This window comes from Hypanus sabinus, chromosome 18 (assembly GCF_030144855.1).
Source record: "Hypanus sabinus isolate sHypSab1 chromosome 18, sHypSab1.hap1, whole genome shotgun sequence".
NCBI lineage: Eukaryota > Metazoa > Chordata > Chondrichthyes > Myliobatiformes > Dasyatidae > Hypanus > Hypanus sabinus.
Window position 1 is genome coordinate 33,516,263 of NC_082723.1, and position 21,358 is coordinate 33,537,620.

A 21,358-nucleotide genomic window follows, 5' to 3' on the forward strand; every position below is an offset into this window, starting at 1 on the left:
CAGCCATGATCTTATTGAATTGCAGAGCGGGTTTAATGGGCCAGCTGGTTTATTCCTGCTCCTATTTCTTATGTTCTTATGCAGAAGCAAACATTCAAACTCTTAGAAACATAGTAACATAGAAATCCTACAGCACAATACAGGCCCTTGGCCCACAAAGCTGTGCTGAACATGTACTTACCTGAGAAATTACCTCGGGTTACCCATAGTCCTCGATTTTTCTAAGCTCCATGTACCTGTCCAGGAGTCTCTTAAAAGACCCTATCGTATCCACCTCCACCACTGTTGCCAGCAGCCCATTCCACGCACTCACCACTCTCTGTGTAAAAAATATACCCCTGACATCTCCTCTGTACCTGCTCCCAAGCACCTTAAAACTATGCCCTCCTGTGCCACCCATTCCACAATCAATGCTTCTTTTCATCTTATACACCTCTATCAGGTCACCTCTCATCCTCTGTCACTCCAAGGAGAAAAGGCTGAGTTCACTCAACTTATTCTCATAGGGCATGCTCCCCAATCCAGGCAACATCCTTGTAAATCTCCTCTGCACCCTTTCTATAGTTTCCATATCCTTCCTGTAGTGAGGCGACCAGAACTGAGGATATTAGTACAAGTGGGGTCTGACCAGGGTCCTATATAGCTGCAACATTACCTCTCAGCTCCTAATCTCAATCCCACGATTAATGAAGGCCAATGCACCATATGTCTTCTTAACCACTGAGTCAACCTGCACAGCAGCTTTGAATGTCCTATGGACTCGGACCCCAAGATCCCTCTGATCCTCCACACTGCCAAGAGTCTTACTATTAATACTATATTCTGTCATCATATTTGATCTACCAAAATGAACCACCTCACACTTATCTGGGTTGAACTCCATCTGCCATTTCTCAGCCCAGTTTTGTATCCTATCAATGTCCCACCGTAACCTCTGACAGCCCTCCACACTATTCACAACACCCCCAACCTTTGTGTCATCAGCAGTCTTACGAATCCATCCCTCCACTTCTTCATCCAGGTCGTTTATGAAAAACGCGAAGAGTAAGGATCCCAGAACAGATCCCTGAGGCACACCACTGGTGACCGACCTCCATGCAGATTATGACCTGTCCACAAACACTCATTGCCTTCTGTGGGAAAGCCAGTTCTGGATCCACAAAGCAATGTCCCCTTGGATCCCATGCTTTCTTATTTTCTTAATAAGCCTTGCAAGGGGTACCTTGTCAAATCCAAATACGTAACAGCTACTGCTCTTCTTCATCAATGTGTTGAGTCATATCCTCAAAAAATTCAAGCAGGCTCATAAGGCATGACCTGCCTTTGATAAAGTCATGCTGACTATTCCTAATCACATAGAACCATAGGACATTACAGAACAGAAACAGGCCCTTCGGCTCTTCTTGGCTGTACTGAACCATTTTTCTGCCTCGTCCCACTGACCTGCACCTGGACCATATCCCTCCATACACCTCTCATCCATGTACCTGTCCAAGTTTTTCTTAAATGTTAGAAGTGTGCCTGCATTCACCACTTCATTTAGCAGATCATTCCACACTCCCACCACTCTCTGTGTGAAGAAGCTAACCCTAATATTCCCTTTAAACTTTTCCCCCTTCACTCTTAACCCATGTCCTCTGGTTTTTTTCTCCCCTAGCCTCAGTGGAAAAACGAGGAAATCTGCAGATGCTGGAAATTCAACAACACACACACAAAATGCTGGTGGAACACAGCAGGCCAGGCAGCATCTATAGGGAGAAGCGCTGTCGACGTTTCGGGCCAAGACCCTTCGTCAGGACTAACCGAAAGGAAAGATAGTAAGAGGGAAAGTTTTGCTGCCTGGCCTGCTGTGTTCCACCAGCATTTTGTGTGTGTTGTTCTCAGTGGAAAAAGCCTGCTTGCATTCACTCTGTCAATACCCATCATAATTTTATACACCTCTATCAAATCTCCCCTCTTTCTTCTACACTCCAGGGAATAAAGTCTTAACCTATTTAACCTTTCTCTGTAACTCAGTTTTTCAAGTCCCAGCAACATCCTTGTAAACCTTCTCTGCACTCTTTCAAACTTAATATCCTTCCTGCAATTAGGTGACCAAAACTGCACACAATACTCCAAATTCGGCCTCACCAATGCCTTATACAACCTCACCATAACATTCCAACTCTTATACTCAATACTTTGATTTATAAAGGCCAATGTACCAAAAATTCTTGTTATGACCCTATCTACCTGTGACGCCACTTATAGGGAATTTTGTATCTGTATTCCCAGATCCCCCTGTTCTACTGCACTTCTCAATGTCCTACCATTTACCTTCTATATTCTACATTGGTTTGTCCCTCCAAAGTGCAATACCTCACACTTGTCTGTATTAAACTCCATCTGCCATTTTTCAGCCCATTTTTCCAGCTGGTCCAAATCCCTCTGCAAGCTTTGAAACCCTCCTTCACTGTCCACTACACCTCCAATCTTAGTATCATCAGCAAATTTGCTGATCCAATTTACCACATTATCATCCAGATCATTGATATTGATGACAAATAACAATGGGCCCAGCACTGATCCCTGTGGCACACCACTAGTCACAGGTCTCCACTCAGAGAAGCAATCCTCCACTATCACTCTGACTTCTCCCATTAAGCCAATGTCTAATCCAATTTACTACCTCACCATGTATACCTAGCGACTGAATCTTCCTAACTAACCTCCCATGCGGGAACTTGTCAAAGGCCTTACTGAAGTCCATGTAGACAACATCCACTGCCTTCCCTTCATCCACTTTCCTGGTAACCTCCTCGAAAAACTCTAATAGATTGGTTAAACATGACCTACCACACACAAAGCCACGTTGACTCTCCTTAATAAGTCCCTTTCAATCGAAACACTTGTAGATCCTACCTCTTAGTACTCCTCCCAATAATTTACCTACTACTGACGTCAAAATTACCAGCCCATAATTTCCTGTATTAATCTTAGAGCCTTTTTTAAACAACAGAACAACATGAGCTATCCTCCAATCCTCTTGCAGCTCACCCGTAGATACCGGCATTTTAAATATATCTGCCAGGGCCCCTGAAATTTCAACACTAGTCTCCTTCAAGGTCCGAGGGAATACCCTGTCAGGTTGTGGGGATTTATCTACTCTGATTTGCCTCAAGGCAGCAAGCACCTCCTCCTCTTCAATCTGTATAGGTTCCAAGACCTCAAGACCTGTTTGCTTTATTTCCATTGACTCCATACCAGTTTCCTTAGTAAATACAGACACAAAAAACCCATTTAAGATCTCCCCCATTTCTTTTGGTTCCATGCATAGCCGACCACTCTGAACTTCAAGAGGACCAATTTTATCCCTTGCTATCCTTTTGCTCTTAATATACCTGCAGAAGCTCTTTGGATTATCCTTCACCTTGACTGCCAAAGCTACCTCATCTCTCCGTTTAGCCCTTCCTGATTTCTTTCTTAAGTATATTTTTGCACTTTTTACACTCCTTAAGCACCTTATTTGCTCCCTGTTGCCTATACATGTCATACATCTCTCTCTTCTTCTTTATCAGAGTTCCAATATCCCTCGAGAACCAAGGTTCCTTATTCTTACTCACTTTGCCTTTAATTCTGACAGGAACATACAAACTCTGCACTCTCAAAATTTCTCCTTTGAATGCCTCCCACTTACCAACGACATCCTTGCCAGAGAACAACCTGTCCCAATCCACTCTTTTAGATCGTTTCTCATTTCTTCAAATTTGGCCTTTTTCCATTTTAGAACCTCAACCCAAGGACCAGATCTATCTTTATCCATGATCAAGTTGAAACTAATGGTGTTATGATCACTGGAGCCAAAGTGTTCCCCTACACACACTTCCGTCACCTGTCCTAACTCGTTTCCTAATAGGAGACCTAATATTGCATCCTCTCAGGTTGGTACCTCTAAATATTGATTTAGAAAACTTTCCTGAACATATTTTACAAACTTTAACCCGTCTAGACCTTTAACAGTACAGGAGTCCCAATCAATATGTGGAAAATTAAAATCCCCTACTATCACAACTTAATGTTTCCTGCAGCTGTCTGCTATCTCTCTGCAGATTTACTCCTCCAATTCTCGCTGACTATTGGGTGGTCTATAATACAACCCCATTAATGTGGTCATAACTTTCCTGTTTCTCAGCTCCACCCATATGGCCTCGGTAGACAAGCCCTCTAATCTGTCCTGCCTGAGCACTGCTGTAACATTTTCCCTGACTAGCAATGCCACCCCCCCCACCCTTCATCCCTTTATCACGTCTGAAACATCAGAACCCTGGAACATTAAGCTGCCAGTCCTGCCCCTCCTGTAACCAAGTTTCACTAATGGCTACAATGTCATAATTCCACGTGTCTATCCATGCCCTCAGCTCGTCTGCCTTTCCCACAATACTCCTCGCATTGAAATAGACACAGCTCAGAAGATTATTACCACCACACACAACACTTCTATTGGTGACTTTGCATATTATGCCTCTACAAATGTTCATAAATCCCACTTCTCGGCAGCTTCTCCATCAACTTAGCAACCACTGAAGTAAGACTCACTGGTCTATAATTTCCTGGGCTATCTCTACTCCTTCTCTTGAATGAGGGAACAACATCCGCAACCCTCCAATCCTCCGGAACCTCTCCCGTCCCCATTGATGATGCAAAGATCATCACCAGAGGCTCAGCAATCTCCTCCCTCACCTCCCACTGTATACTGGGGTACATCTTGTCTGATCCCAGTGATTTATCCAACTTGATGGATAAATGGAGTTAAGTTAGGAAAAGGGGAAGTACAACGAGATCTAGGTGTTCTTGTACATCAGTCAATGAAAGCAAGCATGCAGGTACAGCAGGCAGTGAAGGAAGCTAATGGCATGCTGGCCTTTATAACAAGAAGAATTGAGTATAGGAGTAAAGAGGTCCTTCTGCAGCTGTACAGGGCCCTGGTGAGACCCCACCTGGAGTACTGTGTGCAGTTTTGGTCTCCAAATTTGAGGAAGGACAATCTTGCTATTGAGGGAGTGCTGCGTAGGTTCACAAGGTTAATTCCCGGAATGGCGGGACTGTCATATGTTGAAAGATTGGAGCGACTAGGCTTGTATACACTGGAATTTAGAAGGATGAGAGGGGATCTGATTGAGACATATAAGATTATTAAGGGACTGGACACACTGGAGGCAGGAAGCATGTTCCCGCTGATAGGTGAGTCCAGAACTAGAGGCCACAGTTTAAGAATAAGGGGTAGGCCATTTAGAATTGAGATGCGGAAAAACTTTTTCACCCAGAGAGTGGTGGATATGTGGAATGCTCTGCCCCAGAAGGCAGTGGAGGCCAAGTCTCTGGATGCATTCAAGAGGGAGTTAGATAGAGCTCTTATAGATAGCAGGGTCAAGGGATATGGGGAGAGGGCAGGAATGGGGTACTGATTGTGTATGATCAGCCATGATCACAGTGAATGGCGGTGCTGGCTAGAAGGGCCGAATGGCCTACTCCTGCATCTATTGTCAATTGTCTATTGATGCTTTCCAAAAGCCCCAGCGCATCCTCTTTCTTAATAACTACAAGCTTAAGCTTTTCAGTCCACTGTAAGTCATCCCTACAATCGCCAAGATCATTTTCTGTAGCGAATACTGAAGCAAAGTACTCATTAAGTACCTCTGCTATCTCCTCCAGTTCCAATACAAACTTCTCTACTGTCACACTTCATTGGTCTTATTCTCTCATGTCTTATCCTCTTGCTCTTCACATACTTGTAGAATTCCTTGGGGTTTTCCTTAATCCTGTCCATCATGGCCTTCTCATGGCCCCATCTGGCTCTCCTAATTTCTTTCTTAAACTCCTTCCTGCTAGCCTTTTACTCTTCTAGATCTCTATCATTACTTAGCTTTTTGAACCTTTCATAAGCTCTTCTTTTCTTCTTGACTAGATTTACAACAGCCTTTGTACACCACGATTTCTGTAACCTACCATCCTTTCCCTGTCTCATTGGAATGTACCTATGCAGAACTCCACACAAATATCCCCTGAACATTTGCCACATTTCTGCCGTACCTTTCCCTGAGAATATCTGTTCCCAGTTTATGCTTCCAAGTTTCTGCCTGATAGTCTCATGTTACCCCTTCTCCAATTAAACACTTTCCCAACTTGTCTGTTCCTATGCCTCTCCAATGCTATGGTAAAGGAGATAGAATTGTGATCACTATCTCCAAAATGTTGAGATCTGACACCTGACCAGGTTCATTTCCCAATACCAGACCAAGTACAGCCTCTCCTCTTGTAGGCTTATCTACATATTGTGTCAAACCTTCCTGAACACACCTAACAAACTCCACCCCATCTAAACCTCTTGCTCTAGGGAGATGCCAATTGATATTTGGGAAATTAAAATCTCCCATCATGACAACCAGTCACCATTACACCTTTCCAGAATCTGTCTCCCTATCTGCTCCTTGATGTCCCTGTTACTATTGGGTGGTCTATAAAAAACACCCAGTAGAGTTATTGACCCCTTTCTGTTTCTAACTTCCACCCACAGAGACTCCGTAGACAATCCCTCCAAGTCTTCCTCCTTTTCTGCAGCCGTGTCATTATCTCTGATCAACAGTGCCACGCCTCCACCTCTTTTGCCTCCCTCCCTGTCCTTTCTGAAACATCTAAAACCCGGCACTCGAAGTAACCATTCCTGTCCCTAAGCCATCCAAGTCTCTGTAATGGCCACAACATCATAGCTCCAAGTACTGATCCACGCTCCAAGCTCATCCGCTTTGTTCATGATACTTCTTGCATTAAAATAGGCACATCTCAAACCATCGGTCTGAGCACATCCCTTCTCTATCACCTGCCTATCCTCCCTCTCGCACTGTCTCCAAGCTTTCTCTATTTGTGAGCCAACCGCCTCTTCCTCCATCTTTGTAGTTTGGTTCCCACCCCCCACCCCCAGCAATCCTAGTTTAAACTCTCCCCAACAGCCTTAGCAAACCTCCCTGCCAGGATATTGGTCCCCCTGGGATTCAAGTGCAACCTTTTTTATACAGGTCACTCCTGCCCCAAAAGAGGTCTCAGTGATCCAGAAATCTGAATCCCTGCCCCCTACTCCAATCCCTCAACCATGCATTTATCCTCCACCTCACTCTATTCCTACACTCACTGTCCGTGGCACAGGCAGTAATCCCGAGATGACTACCTTTGTGGTCTTGCTTCTCAACTTCATTCCTAACTCCCTGTAGTCTGCTTTCAGGACCTCCTCCTCCCTTTTCCTGCCTATGTCATTGGTCCCAATATGTACCACGACCTCTGGCTGTTCTCCTTCCCACTTCAGGATATTGTGGATGTGATCAGAAACATCCCGGACCCCACACTTGGGAGGCAAACTACCATCCGTGCTTTTTTCCTGCGTCCACAGAATCACCTGTCTGACCCCCTGACTATAGAGTCCCCTATCACTACTGCCTTCCTCTTCCTTTCCCTACCCTTCTGAGCCACAGGGCCAGACTCTGTGCCAGAGGCACCACCACTGTTGCTTTTCCCAGGTTGGCTGTTCCCCCCAACAGTACGCGAGCAGAGTACTTATTGTCAAGGGCTACAGCCACAGGGGTACTGTCTAGCTTTTGACTCTTGGCCTTCCCTCTCCTGACTGTGACCCACTTATGTCTCCCCAGGCCCTGGTGTGACTACCTGCCTATAGTTCCTATCTGTCACCTCCTCACTCTCTCCCTGACCATTTATCTTGGCATGAATAGCAAAATATTCTGCTATTAAATGGCTGAGTTTTAATTTTGTTGATAGTAGATATTACAAGTCATGCTTGAATAAGTCACTGGCTAAGGCTTTTGGCTGTGAGATGTTAATGATGAATTACACAATAGACTGCAAACAGACTACTGCTTCCAAATGTTACGCAAGGAATCATGTTCCTAATTGGAATACTTTTATCCTCAATACACATTTTGAGTATGTCATAGATTAATTGTCTGTTGATATTTGCTTTCCACTTTTTACAGAGAATATCTTCATAAGTGTTTCCATTTTGAAAAGCCATACATAAGCCACTAGCAATGACTCATTATCTCGCACAGTTGACTCATCCGGTTGTATCCCAAATTCTGTTGTTTGTAGCTCTGTGCATAGTTGATACTCAATGCCTTCACGCATTTTGTCAGTATGACGAGCTACAGAGTTATTATGCAGAGGAATTGATTTTTAAATACTGGCATCCATTTTGAGAAAAGTGGTAAACTCTTCTGATACAGCAGGCATTATTAATCTTACACCAATCGTATGAGATTTACCACACTTTGCTATCATTTTGGAATTGTTATAGGAAGTAATGAGACCACTATCAAGGTCATTTTTAGCTTTCTTGGCAGATGACTCGAGTGTGCAATGGTTTTCAAATGCTTCTTTCATTTTCTGGAACTGAGTAATACCATAAGTAGCCTTTCAACGTGTCTTTTACGGAAGTGTTCCTGAAATCTTGATGAACTCAAGGCTTCATTAGACAGTACAGTCTTACAAATAAGACACATGGGAGGTGTCATATATTTGACTTCAAACTCACAGAGATTGCTCCCTACGTACTTATCCATCATTAACAGGGCTAAATTAACATAAACTAGGTGCCTATTGGATGGTGATGATGACAAGAAGATGATCACGTGCTGGTGTTCGGCAAGCTACCTTTTTACTATTCCAGTTAGCACAACCGCCCAATCGCTAAGGCCACATAATCCCCAAATATGGTTGTTGATCGTACATATGAAGCCAAGGTCGCTCTGAACACATCAACAGGAATCCCTGGCAGGTACACTAATTGGCTCTGTTTCTCTGTTTGGTTCCAGCCAGCACAGTATCGTTGCACGACCTGTTTCCCGTAGATCTGCAGAGAAAGTCCACCCCCTATTACTTCTATTTCCCCGAATGGCCCCTTAGGCCACAAACTGCCTCCATTGGGAAGTACCGCTTTAAACTAATTTGGCAAGGGTCTCTGAAGTATTTGTTTACATACGGAGGCAATGTGTAATGTCTAGCAAGGAGAGGCTGCTGATAGAACAAAATTGCAGTCAACAGAATAAATTGCAATGTAAAAGACAGACAAATCAAAAAGGGTGAACAGGGCACTGAAGGGGTTGTATTTGAACACGTGCAACACATGGAATAAGCTGAATGAACTTGTAGCACAGTTACAGATTGGCAGATATGATGTTGTGGGCATCGCTGAATCATGGCAGAAAGAAGATTGTAGCAGGGAGCTTAATGTCCAAGGATACATTTTATATCGGAAAGACATACAGGAATGCAGAGGTCTGGCATGCCTCTGTTGGTTGAAAAAAAAAAGAAATTATACCATTAGAAAGAGGTGACGTAGAGTTGGAAGGTGTTGAATCATTGTGGATAGAGCTAAGGAACTGCAAGGGTAAAAAGACCCCGATGGGAGTTGTGTACAGCCCTCCAAACAGTTGTAAGGATGTGATCTACATATTACAATGGGAGATAGAAAATGCATGCCAAAAGGACAATGATACCTTTTGTGATGTTGGCCTTCAATATACAGGTAGATTGGGAAAATGAGGTTGATGTGGGATTCCAAGAGGGGGACTTTCTGGAGTGCCCATGAAATGGCTTTTTAGAGCAGCTCATGGTTGAGCCCACTAGGGGATCAGCCACTCTGGACTGGGTGTTGTAGAATGAGCCAGAATTGATTAGAGAGCTTAAGGGTAAAGAACCTTTAGGGGCAGATTAGAATATGATTGAATTCACCCTGAAATTTGAGAAGCAGAAGCTAAAATCAGATAAATCAGTATTACAGTGGAGTAAAGGGAATTACAGAGAGATGAGAGGGGAGTTGTCCAAAATTGATTGGAAAAGAACACTGGCAGGGATGATGGCCGAGCAGCAGTGGCTGGAATTTCTGAAGGCACAGGATATATACATCTCAAAGAGTAAAGTATTCTAGAGGCAGGTTGACACAACTATGGCTCACAAGGGAAGCCAAAGCCAACGTAAACGCCAAAGAGAGGACATATAATAGAGCAAAAATTAGCAGGAAGTTACGAGATTAGGAAGATATTAAATACCAACAGAAGGTAACTGAAAAGTTATTAAGAAGATAAAAATGGAATATAAGAGTAAGCTAGTCAATAATATTAAAGAGGATGCAAAAAGTTCCTTCAGATACGTAGTGTAAAAGGGAGGCAAGAGTGGATATCAGACTACTGAAAAATGATGTTGGAGAGGTAGTAATGGGGGACAATGAAATGGCAGATGAACTGAATAAGTATTTTGCTTCAGTCTTTACTGTGGAAGACACTAGCAGTATGGTGGAATTTCCAGGCACCGGAGCATGAAGTGTGTGAAGTTACCATAATGAGAGAGAAGGTTCTCGGGAAACAGAAAGGTCTGAAGGTGGATGAGTCACCTGGATCAGATGTTGCACACCCCAGTGTTGTGAAAGAGGTTGCTGAAGAGATTGTGGATGCCTTAGTAAAGATCTTTCATGAATCACTAGATTCTGGTATGTTTCCAGAAGACTGGAAAATAGCAAATGTCACTCCACTCTTCCAGGGAGAAAGGCAGAAGAAAGGCTACTATAGGCCAGTTCATCTGATCTCAGTTTGTGGGAAGATGTTGGAATCGATTATTAAGGATGAGGTCTCAGGGTACATGGAGACACATGCGGGAATTCAAGAATGTCAAGGGGAAGAAGTGAGTGTATTTTTTATTAGTGTCATTTCTATTGCCAAGGAGAAGGTGAAAGGTCTGATGGTAGATAAAGATATGTTGGAATTCTTTGAGGAGATTACAAGTAGGATAGATAAATGGGATGGAGTGGATGTTGTATATTTGGACTTTCAGAAGGCCTTTGACAAGGTGCCACACATGAGGCTGCTTACCAAGTTAAGAGCCCATGGTATTACAGGAAAGTTGCTGGCATGGTTAGCAATGAGTGGGAATAAGAGGGTCTTTCTCTGGTTGGCTGCCAGAGACTAGTGGTGTTCTGTGGGGGTCTGTGTTGGGACTGCTTCTTTTTATGTTGTAATTCAATAATTTAGATGGTGAAATAGATGGCTTTGATGCCAGGTGGGCAGATGATAAAAAGATTGGTGGAGGGGCATGTAGTGTTGAGGAAACAGGAAGGCTGCAGAAGGACTTAGACAAATTAGGAGAATGGGCAAAAAAGTGGGAAAATGAAATATAATGTTGGGAAATGCATGATAATGCATTTTGGCAGAAGTACATGGGCAGATTATTTTCTCAACGGGGAGAAAATCCAAAAATCTGAGATGCAAAGGGACCAGGAGTCCTTGTGCAGAACATGCTGAAGGTTAACTTGCAGGTTGAGTCAGTAATGTGGAAGGCAAATGCAATGTTCGCATTCATTTCAAGAGGTCTAGAATACAAGAGCAGGGATGTGATGCTGAGGCTTTATAAGGCACTGGTGAGGCCTCACTTTGAGTATTGTGAACAGTATTGGGCTCCTCATCTAAAAAAAGATATGCTGGCATTGGAGAGGGTTCAGAGGATGGTTGATTCCAGGAATTAAGGGGCTATCATATGAGGAATGTTTGATGGCTCTGAGTCTGTACTCACTGGAATTTAGATGGGTGAGTGGGGGATCTCACTGAGACCTTTTGAATGTTGAAAGTTCTATACAAAGTAGATGTGAAAAGGATATTTCCCATGGTGGGGAGTCTAGGACGAGGCGGCACAGCCTCAGGTTAGAGGGGCGTCCATTTAAAGCAAAGACATGGAGAAATTTCTTTAAACCAGCGGGTGGCTAATTTGTGGGATTTGTTACCACAGGCAGCTGTGAAGGCTGGTTTGGGTGTATTTAAGGTGGAGATTGATTGGTTCCTGATTGGCCACAGCATCTAAGGTTATGAGGAGAAGACCAGGGTGTGGGGCTGAGGATCAGCTATGATTGAATAGTGGAGCAGACCCAATGGGCCAAATAACCTCATTCTCCTCCTATGTCTTGTGGTCTTAAGTCAACTAGACCAGATGGACTACACTCCAGAGCTCTGAAATAGGTAGCTGAATAGGTTGTGCAGGCATTAGTAATGATCCTTCAAATATCACTAAATTCTGAAATGGCTCTAGAAGACTAGAAATTTGTAAATGTCACTTCTCTCTTCAAGGAGGGAGGCAGAAGAAAGGAAATTAAAGGCTGGTTAATCTGACCTCAGTGGATGGGAATATATTGGAGACCATAATAAAGGATGAGGTTTCCGGGTACTTAGAGGCACATGATAAAATAGATAAAAGTCAGCATGGTCTTCTTAAGGAGAAATCTTGCCTGACAAACATCAGTACATGGGACAATAACAAAAAAAAATGTCCCAAGGTGAAATTTCACCAATGATCTCACCTTATTGGAATTCTGTGAAGAAATAATAAGTGGGATAAACAAACGAAAATCAATTGATACGTTCTTGGAATTTCAGAAGGCCTTTGACAAGCTGCCACACACGAGGTTGCTTAACAAGTTAAGAGCGCATGTTATCACAGGAAAGATACTAGCATGGATAGAGCAATGGCTAGTTGGCAGGAGGTAAAGAGAATGAATAAAGTAAGCCTTTTCTGATTGGTTGATAGCAACCAGTGGTGTCCAACAGTGATCTGTGTTGGGACTGCTTCTGTTTAAGTTATTTGTCAATTATTTGGATGAAGGAAATGATGGCTTTGTGGCCAAGTTTTTAGATGATACAAAGATGGGTGGAGGGGACAGTAGTGTTGAGGAAGCAGGGAAGCTGCAGAAGGACTTGGAGAAGTTGGAAGAATAGGCAAAGAAGTGGCAGATGGAAGATGGTGTCAGGAAGTGCCAGGTCATACACTTTGGTAGAAGGAATAAAGGCATAGACTATTTTCTAAACAGGGAGAAAATTCAAAACTCAGAAATGCAGAGAGACTTGGGAGTCCTTATGCAGGATTCCCCGAAGGTTAACTTACAGGTTGAGGAAGGCAAAGGCAATATTAGTAACCATTTTGAAAGGACTAGAATATAAAAAGGCATGTCATAATGATTTTTTATAAAGGCATTGGTCAGACCACACCTGGAATGTTGTGGGCAGCTTATCTAAGAAATGTGTTGGCATTGGAGAGAGTCCAGAGGAGGTTCATGAAAATGATTCCAGGACTGGAAGGTTTTACATATGAGGAGTGTTTGATGGCTCTGTGCCTGTACTTGCTGGAGTTTAGAGGAATGAGGAAGGACTTCATTGAAAACTGTCAAATGTTGAAAAATACAGAGCAGATGTGGAGAGGATGGTTCCTATAGTGAGTGAGTCTAGGACCAGAGAGCACAGCCTCAGAAAAGAGCGATGTACATTTAAACAGAGATAAGGGGGGATTTCTTTTGCCAGAGGGTGGTGAATCTTCGTAACTCGTTACCAAGAATGTCTGTTGAGGCTGTCATTGGGTATATTTACAGCTAAGATTGATAGATTTTTGATTCATCCTGGTGTCAAAGGTTGCAGGAGAAGGCTGGAGAATGGGGTTGCAAGGTAAAGGGGGGAGAGACCATAGGACAAAGGAGCAGAAGTCAGCCATTCAGCCCATCGAGTCTGCTCTGCCATTTTATCATGAGCTGATCCATTCTCCCATTTAGTCCCACTCCCCTGCCTTCTCACCATAACCTTTGATGCCCTGGCTACTCAGACACCTATCAATCTCTGCCTTATACTCAATACACCCAATGACTTGACCTCCACTACCACCCGTGGCAACAAATTCCACAGATTCACCACCCTCTGGCTAAAAAATTTCTTCACATCTCTGTTCTGAATGGGCGCCCTTCAACCCTTAAGTCATGCCCTCTCATACTAGACTCTCCCACCATGGGAAACAACTTTGCCACATCCACTCTGTCCATGCCTTTCAAAATTCAAAATGATTCTATGAGGTCCCCTCTCATTCTTCTAAACTCCAAGGAGCACTACATTATACAGTATGTATCTCTAAGCACTACCGGCCCCTCCACCTGTCTTTGTATCATCAGCAAACTTAGCCACAAAGCCATCTATCCCATAATCCAAATCGTTGATATACAACGTAAAAAGAAGCGGCCCCAACACGGACCCCTGGTAACTGGCAGCCAACCAGAATGGGATCCCTTTATTCCCACTCCCTGTTTCCTGCCAATCAGCCAATGATCTATCTGCGTATGTAACTTTCCTGTAATTCGATGCGCTCTTATCTCGTTTAGCAGCCTCATGTGCGGCACCTTGTCAAAGGCCTTCTGAAAATCCAAATACACAACATCCACTGCATCTCCCTTGTCTAGCCAACTTGTAATTTCCTCAAAAAATTGCACTAGGTTTGTCAGGCAGGACTTTCCTTTAAGGAAACAATGCTGAGTTCTGCCTGCTGGGGGGGGGGGGGTGGAACCATGCTGAGAGGGGAACAGAAGAAGGAGAGATGAACAGGGAGGGAGGAAGAGTGTGTAGAAAAAATATCAAAAAACTCACCATTAGATTCAGATTATTGTCATTTATAAACCACAAATACAATGCAGTTAAAAAATGAGACAACTTTCTCCGGAATGATATCACAAAAAAGCACAAAACAGACCACAAAAGAAAAACCACATTACGTTTGGTAATCCCCAATCCAGAGTCCGGAGAGGCTGCTGATATCGATATCGCGCTACCGTCTTAGCACGTTCCCTGGAAAGGAACTACAAACCCATCAGACGAAACTAAAGCTACAAGACCAACACAAAACCACATAGTTACATATAATTATAGTTAACATAGTTTCAACAGTGCAGACAAAACCATAATTGATAAAAGACTAACTGACAAAGACCACACAATTATAACACATAGTTTCTACAGTGCAAAGCAATACCGTAATCTGATAAAGAGCAGTCCATGCATGGTTTAAAGAAAGTCTCAAAGTCCCGACAGCCCATCATCTCACGCAGACGGTAGAAGGAAGAAAAACTCTTCCTGCCCTGAACCTCCAGCGCCGCAGCTTGCTGATGCAGCACTTTGGGAGCCCCGACCACAGCCAACTCCGAGTCCGTCCAAAAACTTCGAGCCTCCGACCAGCTCTCTGACACCGAGCACCATCTGTGCCGAGCGCTTCGACCCCGGCATCGGCCGCCAAGCAGCAGGCAAAGCCAAGGATTCGGGGCCTTCCTCCCAGAGATTTTTCCAATCGCACAGTAGCAGCGGCAGCGAAACGCATTTCAAAAGTTCCACCAGATGTTCCTCCGTGCTTCGCACGTCTGTCTCCATCAAATCAGGATTGTACACGGCATCCTACATGACAGATTACAGATATTCATTCCAAAGTGGCCGCTGCGCGCTGCGTCGCGCCGCCATCTTGCACCTGCCTCGGTCCTGCTGTTATTAAATATTAAATGTTAATATTCCTCGTGTCAATAAGCTGAAAGCCCTTGCTCAAGACTGCCTTGATGTTGGGAGTAGCACAGGTTGACATGCAGGGATTTTCATGTGGGGACCCATCATGTGGGATGTTTCATTGATTAGCCCACTACATCTCCAGAGGGCTGGATGATGACTTCAGGCATCCCAGAGTTACAGCTCTCCCACCCTGGGTTGTGTCTTCCCACTCTTGGAGCCCAAGAGAGATCTTTTCAGTTGATCCAAAGCCAGTGACTGCTTCTTTCTGTCACCTCTGATGTGGCTCTGATGGTTTGCCGTGGAGTCTGATCATGGATCCCTGACTCCTTCAGCAATTTGATGGTGAATGTGGCTATAAATCCCCTGTAACCCACTTCGGTAGGACTGATTTTGGTCTTCCAGCCCTGTAGCTGAGCTTCAGCTGCTAGGTCAGCATAGCATAGCCTCTGGCGCTCATATACTTCACCCATTGAATCCTCCCACCAGACTCCAAGGTGTCGACGATCTGTGATGAATTGGACCAGAGAACCAAGTCTAGTCCAAGGTTGATGGTATCAATTTCCAGTGGAATGATGAGTTGTTTATTGACATCCACCAGCATTTTCCAGTCATAGGCCACATTCATCGGTCCTGTTTCTAGCTTAGGAGGGAGATCAGTTGATCTGTTCACTCCCTCCCAGACAAATGGTGCCAGTGCAAGAGCATTAGTCATTCTAGGGGGCAAGGAGTTGGTTGCTATCCTCTCAGTGAGGCTGGTTTTGTAGCATACCAGGATATGCTTGAGGGTTGTTGGAATTGGCACAGGGCACATTGGGTCCTCACCGAACCACCGGTGGAGGTTTTTTGAGTGGGAATCACATTATACAGTATGTACCTCTAAGAAAGCTAAATTTGCTTGCTTCCATCTCCCATACGTCCTTCCAACTGATTTTCCTCCTCTCAGTGCTTTCCCACCACATCCATTGCCCCTGCTTAGCCAGGGAGACAGCCCCTTTCATTTCCCATATGTCCTTCCTTGTGCCAGGTGGGTGCACTTGCTACTAGACCAAAGCCGCCCCTGCCCTGTTGGAGTTGCCCCTCAATGTCTCTGTGCCTAAGGGCTGTTGTCGCTTGCTACACTGCATTAGATGGGGTCCATTTCCGGCCAGTTGATAAGGTCCATGTAGTATTACTGATGATCTTGTTAAGCGTCATCTCTAGATGCACCTTAGCACACTTGAGTTCCTCTGTGAGGCCAGCAAGGACTCATTTACCATTGAGACTGCTGTTTCTGATATAACTTGGGACCCCGAGGTGATGGTTCACTCGAGCTTCCTCATGGTAGTTAGTTCCTCATGGACCTCAGAGACAGTGAGTGGCCACATCACCCAGAGTAGGAGTCCAAACTATAAGCACCAGAGCTTTAGTTTTCCGGGCAGCATGGTCTTGTCGATGTTATCCAGGCTGTTAGCGGAGTGTTGCTTCAGTTGCTGCACGTGCTCTTTGTCCTTGTGGCTGGTGTTGTGTCATCTACCCAGGGTGCTCAGAAACAGTTGGAATTGGGTCATCACCATTGAATATCTTTCAGCATTTTCTTGACTATGGAGATGCTTCATGACTTCTTGGGTTTGATTTTCACTCCGGCCCACTTGATGTTTTCCTGCAGCTTTCCAAGCAGTCGCTTGGTGCATACTGCAGGAGTGGCCAATGTTGTTACATCGTCCGTGTACATCTTTACAGGGGGAAGACAACGTTCAGCACTTGTTCTTTCACTACCTACCACCCATCTTGAAGCCCTGATAATGACCTCCATGGCCAAAGTGAAAGGCCAGGGGTGATACAGTGCCAGAAGCCATAATGCCTGTTTCTAGTCTCTGCCATGTTGAGAAGAGGGTGAAGGGGAGAGAGAGTGAGAGAGAGAGAAAGAGAAGTGGAGAGAGAGATCCGATATTGTTACATTCAGTTTCATCTCCCGAGGTCATTGAGATGGCAGCTGAGATGTTCACACAGCTCTGAATTGACTCCATGATCTACAGGCTCATGTTTCAAGGACCCTACAACTTGTGTTCTCAGTATAGAAACATAGAAAGATAGAAACAAAGAAAACCTGCAGCACAATACAGACCATTCGACCTGCAAAGCTGTGCCGAACATGTCCTTACCTGAGAACTACCTAGGCTTACCAACAGCCCTAAGCTCCATGTACCTATCCAGGAGTCTCTTAAAAGACCCTATCGTATCCGCCTCCACCAGCGTTTCTGGCAGCCCATTTCACACACTCACCACTCTCTGCGTAAAAAACTTACCCCTGACATCTCCTCTGTACCTACTTCCAAGCACATTAAAACTGTGCCCTTTCATGCTAGCCATTTCAGCCCTGGGAAAAAACCTCTGACTATCCACACGATCAATGCCTCTCATTATCTTGTACACCTCTATCAGGTCGCCTCTCATCCTCCGTTGTTCCAAGGAGAAAAGGCCAAGTTCTCTCAACCTGTGCTCATAAGGCATGCTCCCCAATGCAGGCAACATCCTTGTAAATCTCTTCTGCACCCTTTCCTGTGGTGAGGCAACCAGAACTGAGCACAGTACTCCAAGTGGGGTCTGACCAGGGACCTATATAGCGGCAACATTACCTCTAGGCCCTTAAACTCAATCCCATGATTGATGAAGGCCAATGCACCATATGCCTTCTTAACCACAGGGTCAACCCGCGTAGCAGCTTTGAGTGTTCTATGGACTCGGACCCCAAGATCCCTCTGATCCTCCACCCTGCCAAGAGTCTTACCATTAATGCTATATTCGACCATCATATTTGACCTACCAAAATGAACCACCTCACACTTATCTGGGTTGAACTCCATCTGCCACTTCTCAGCTCAGTTTTGCATCCTATCAATGTACCGTTGAAACCTCTGACAGCCCTCCATGCTATCCACAACACCTCCAACCTTTGTGTCATCAGCAAGTGTACTAACCCATCCCTCCACTTCCTCATCCAGGTCATTTATAAAAATCACAAAGAGTAGGGGTTTCAGAACAGATCCCTGAGGCACACCACTGGTCACAGACCTCCTTGCAGAGTATGACCGATCTACCACTCTTTGCCTTCTGTGGCCAAGCCAGTTCAATGTCCCCTTAGATCCCATGCCTCCTTACTTTCTCAATAAGCCTTGCCTGGGGTACCTTATCAAATGCCTTGCTGAAATCCATATACACTACATCTACTGCTCTACCTTCATCAATGTGCTTAGTCACATCCTCAAAAAATTCTATCAGGCTCGTAAGGCACGACATGCCCTTGACAAAGCCATGTTGACTACTCCTAATCATATTATGTCTCTCCAAATGTTCATAAATCCTGCCTCTCAGGATCTTCTCCATCAACTTACCAACCACTGAAGTAAGATTCACTGGTTCTATAATTTTCAGGCTATCCCTACTCCTTTTCTTGAATAAAGGAACATCCACAACCCTCAAATCCTCTGGAACCTCTCCTATCCTCATTGATGATGCAAAGATCATTGCCAGAGGCTCAGCAATCTCTTCCCTCACTTGCCACAGTAGCCTGGGGAACTGCCTGTCCGGTCCCAGTGACTTATCAAACTTGATGGTTTCCAAAAGCTCCAGCACATCCTCTCCCTTAACATCTACATGCTTATTTATTTATTTATTTATTTATTTATTTATTTCTACGATTTGTACATTGGGTGTTAGTTTTTGTTTGTTTATAGATTTTCATAAATTCTATTGTACTTTATTTTCTGTAAATACCTGCAAGAAAACAAATCTCAATATAGCACGTGGTAACATAAATCACTGTGATTGTAAATTTATTTTGACTTTGATTTTGTCATCCTCTGCGGCCAAGAATTCCAAGGATTTGCTCACCTGGATAAAGAAACATTTAATTTCAGTACATGAGGGCCACCCCTGTGATTCCGAGATTGTGGACACCAGTCTACGTACCCCATTGGAGGTATCTGCCGTGTAAAAACTCCCTGCAGTTCATACAGCAACAGGCCCCTTGGCCCACCCAGTCTACCCAAACTATCAACCACCCAATTTTTTTTACTGATCCTCCCCAAACCCAGTTTGAAGTGGACGTTGAGAGGTTTTTCATTAGTCAGCACGTCATAGGTTACAGGGAGGAGGCTGGAGAATGGGGTTGAGAAGGGAAATAAATCAGCCATGATGGAATGGCGGAGCAGACTATGGGTTGAATGGCCTAAAATTTGCTCATACGTCATGTGACGATACTTAGCCTGTCGGGTAGATAAAGGACGGTGAGGTGGCATGTAGAATAGTGGTTAGCACAATGCTCTACAGTACCTGTGACTCAGGTTCAATTCCCGTTGCTGTCTGTAAGGAGTTTGTACGTTCTCCCTGTGACTGTATGGGCTTCATCTGCCTGCTCCGACTTCCTCCCACTGTCCAAGCACCAACCAGTTTCTACAATAATTGTCAGTGTAAATTTTCTTGTGATTAGGCTATGGTTAAACTGGGATTTGCTGGGCAGTATGGCTCATTGGTCTGGATGGGCCCATTCCACGCTGTAACTCTAAATAATAAAGACGAGTAAACATCTGGTGAAGAGCAGTGTATCAGTTTTATTGGTAGAATCTGGAGGGTCTGAAGTTGTTTTGGAAGCTGAGGATTATTACTTGTTCAGGATGGACACATTCCTGGAAGATGCATTGAATAGTTGATGGATCTGCTGTCACTTTGATGAACTGACTGCTTCCTGAAGTACAAAGAATTCTGGTTAATCAAGGCAGCTGCTTAGTTGGGACAATGTTGAAGAACAAAAACTAATTTGGTAAATAGCTGGGACTCCCTTCGTTTGTTTGGGACACTATGCCGCTTAATTGGCACTAGAGACTGTTGCTGCATGGTTTCAGACAGTGTCAGTTACATGCGCTTGTGTGGCTGTTAGACACTACACTGTGCTTAGAGTGAACAGTTTTTAAACAACATCAGTTGTGTGAGCTTGTGGTCAAAAAGCAGTGGATTGGAGATGCCAGAAACGATCATGCGTGAAAGTGAAGCGATTTCACTACTTCAATAAGTTGGGTACTGCGAAGAACTTGAACGGATTGGTGATCATTCTGAATGTTACCTTTGGTCCCCACCAGACACACAGATCTCACCTGTTGCTCTAAGTAGATCTCTGCATGTGACAGCGCTGACATGGCTTTGTCAGACGGGCTAAGTATTGGAAGGGGACATTAGAAGGGATGACGACACCACAGCAATGGGTGGTGTTTCTGGGGACAATTTGATGTATCGATGCACTCCAAAGCTGAAGAAGTATTCTAAAGGGAAGGTGCAACCATGGCTAACAAGACAAGTCCAAGTCAGCATAAAAGCAAAAGAGAGAGCATATAATATAGCAAAAATTAATGGGGAGGTAGAGGATTGTGAAGCTTCTAAAAACCAACAGGAGGCAACTAAAAAGCCATAAAGAGAGAAAAGATGAACTATCAAGGTAAGCTAGCCAATAAAAGGATACAAAAGCCTTTTTCAAACATATATATAAAGAGTAAAAGAGAGAAGAATGTAGATATCAGACTAATAGAAAATGACACTGGAGAGGTAGTGAAGGGACAAAGAAATGGTGGAGGAACTTGAGAATTTGGCATCAGTCTTCACTGTGGACGCCACGAGCAGAATGCGACAGTGTCGAGGCAGAAGTAAGTGTAGTTGCTATTGCTGAGGAGAAGGTGCTTGGGAAGCTGAAAAGTATAAACATGGACCAGGGTTCTGAAAGAGGTGGCTGAAGATATTGTGGAGGCATTAGTGATGATCTTTCAGGAATCACTGGATTCTGGAATAGTTGTGGAGGACTGCAATGTTGCAGAGGTCACTCCACTCCATATTAAGGGAGGGAGGAAGAAGATGGGAAATTATAGGCCAGTTAGCTTGACTTCAGTGGTTGGAAAGATGCTGGAGCCTATTATTAGATAGATACTTTATTGATCCCAAAGAAAATTAGT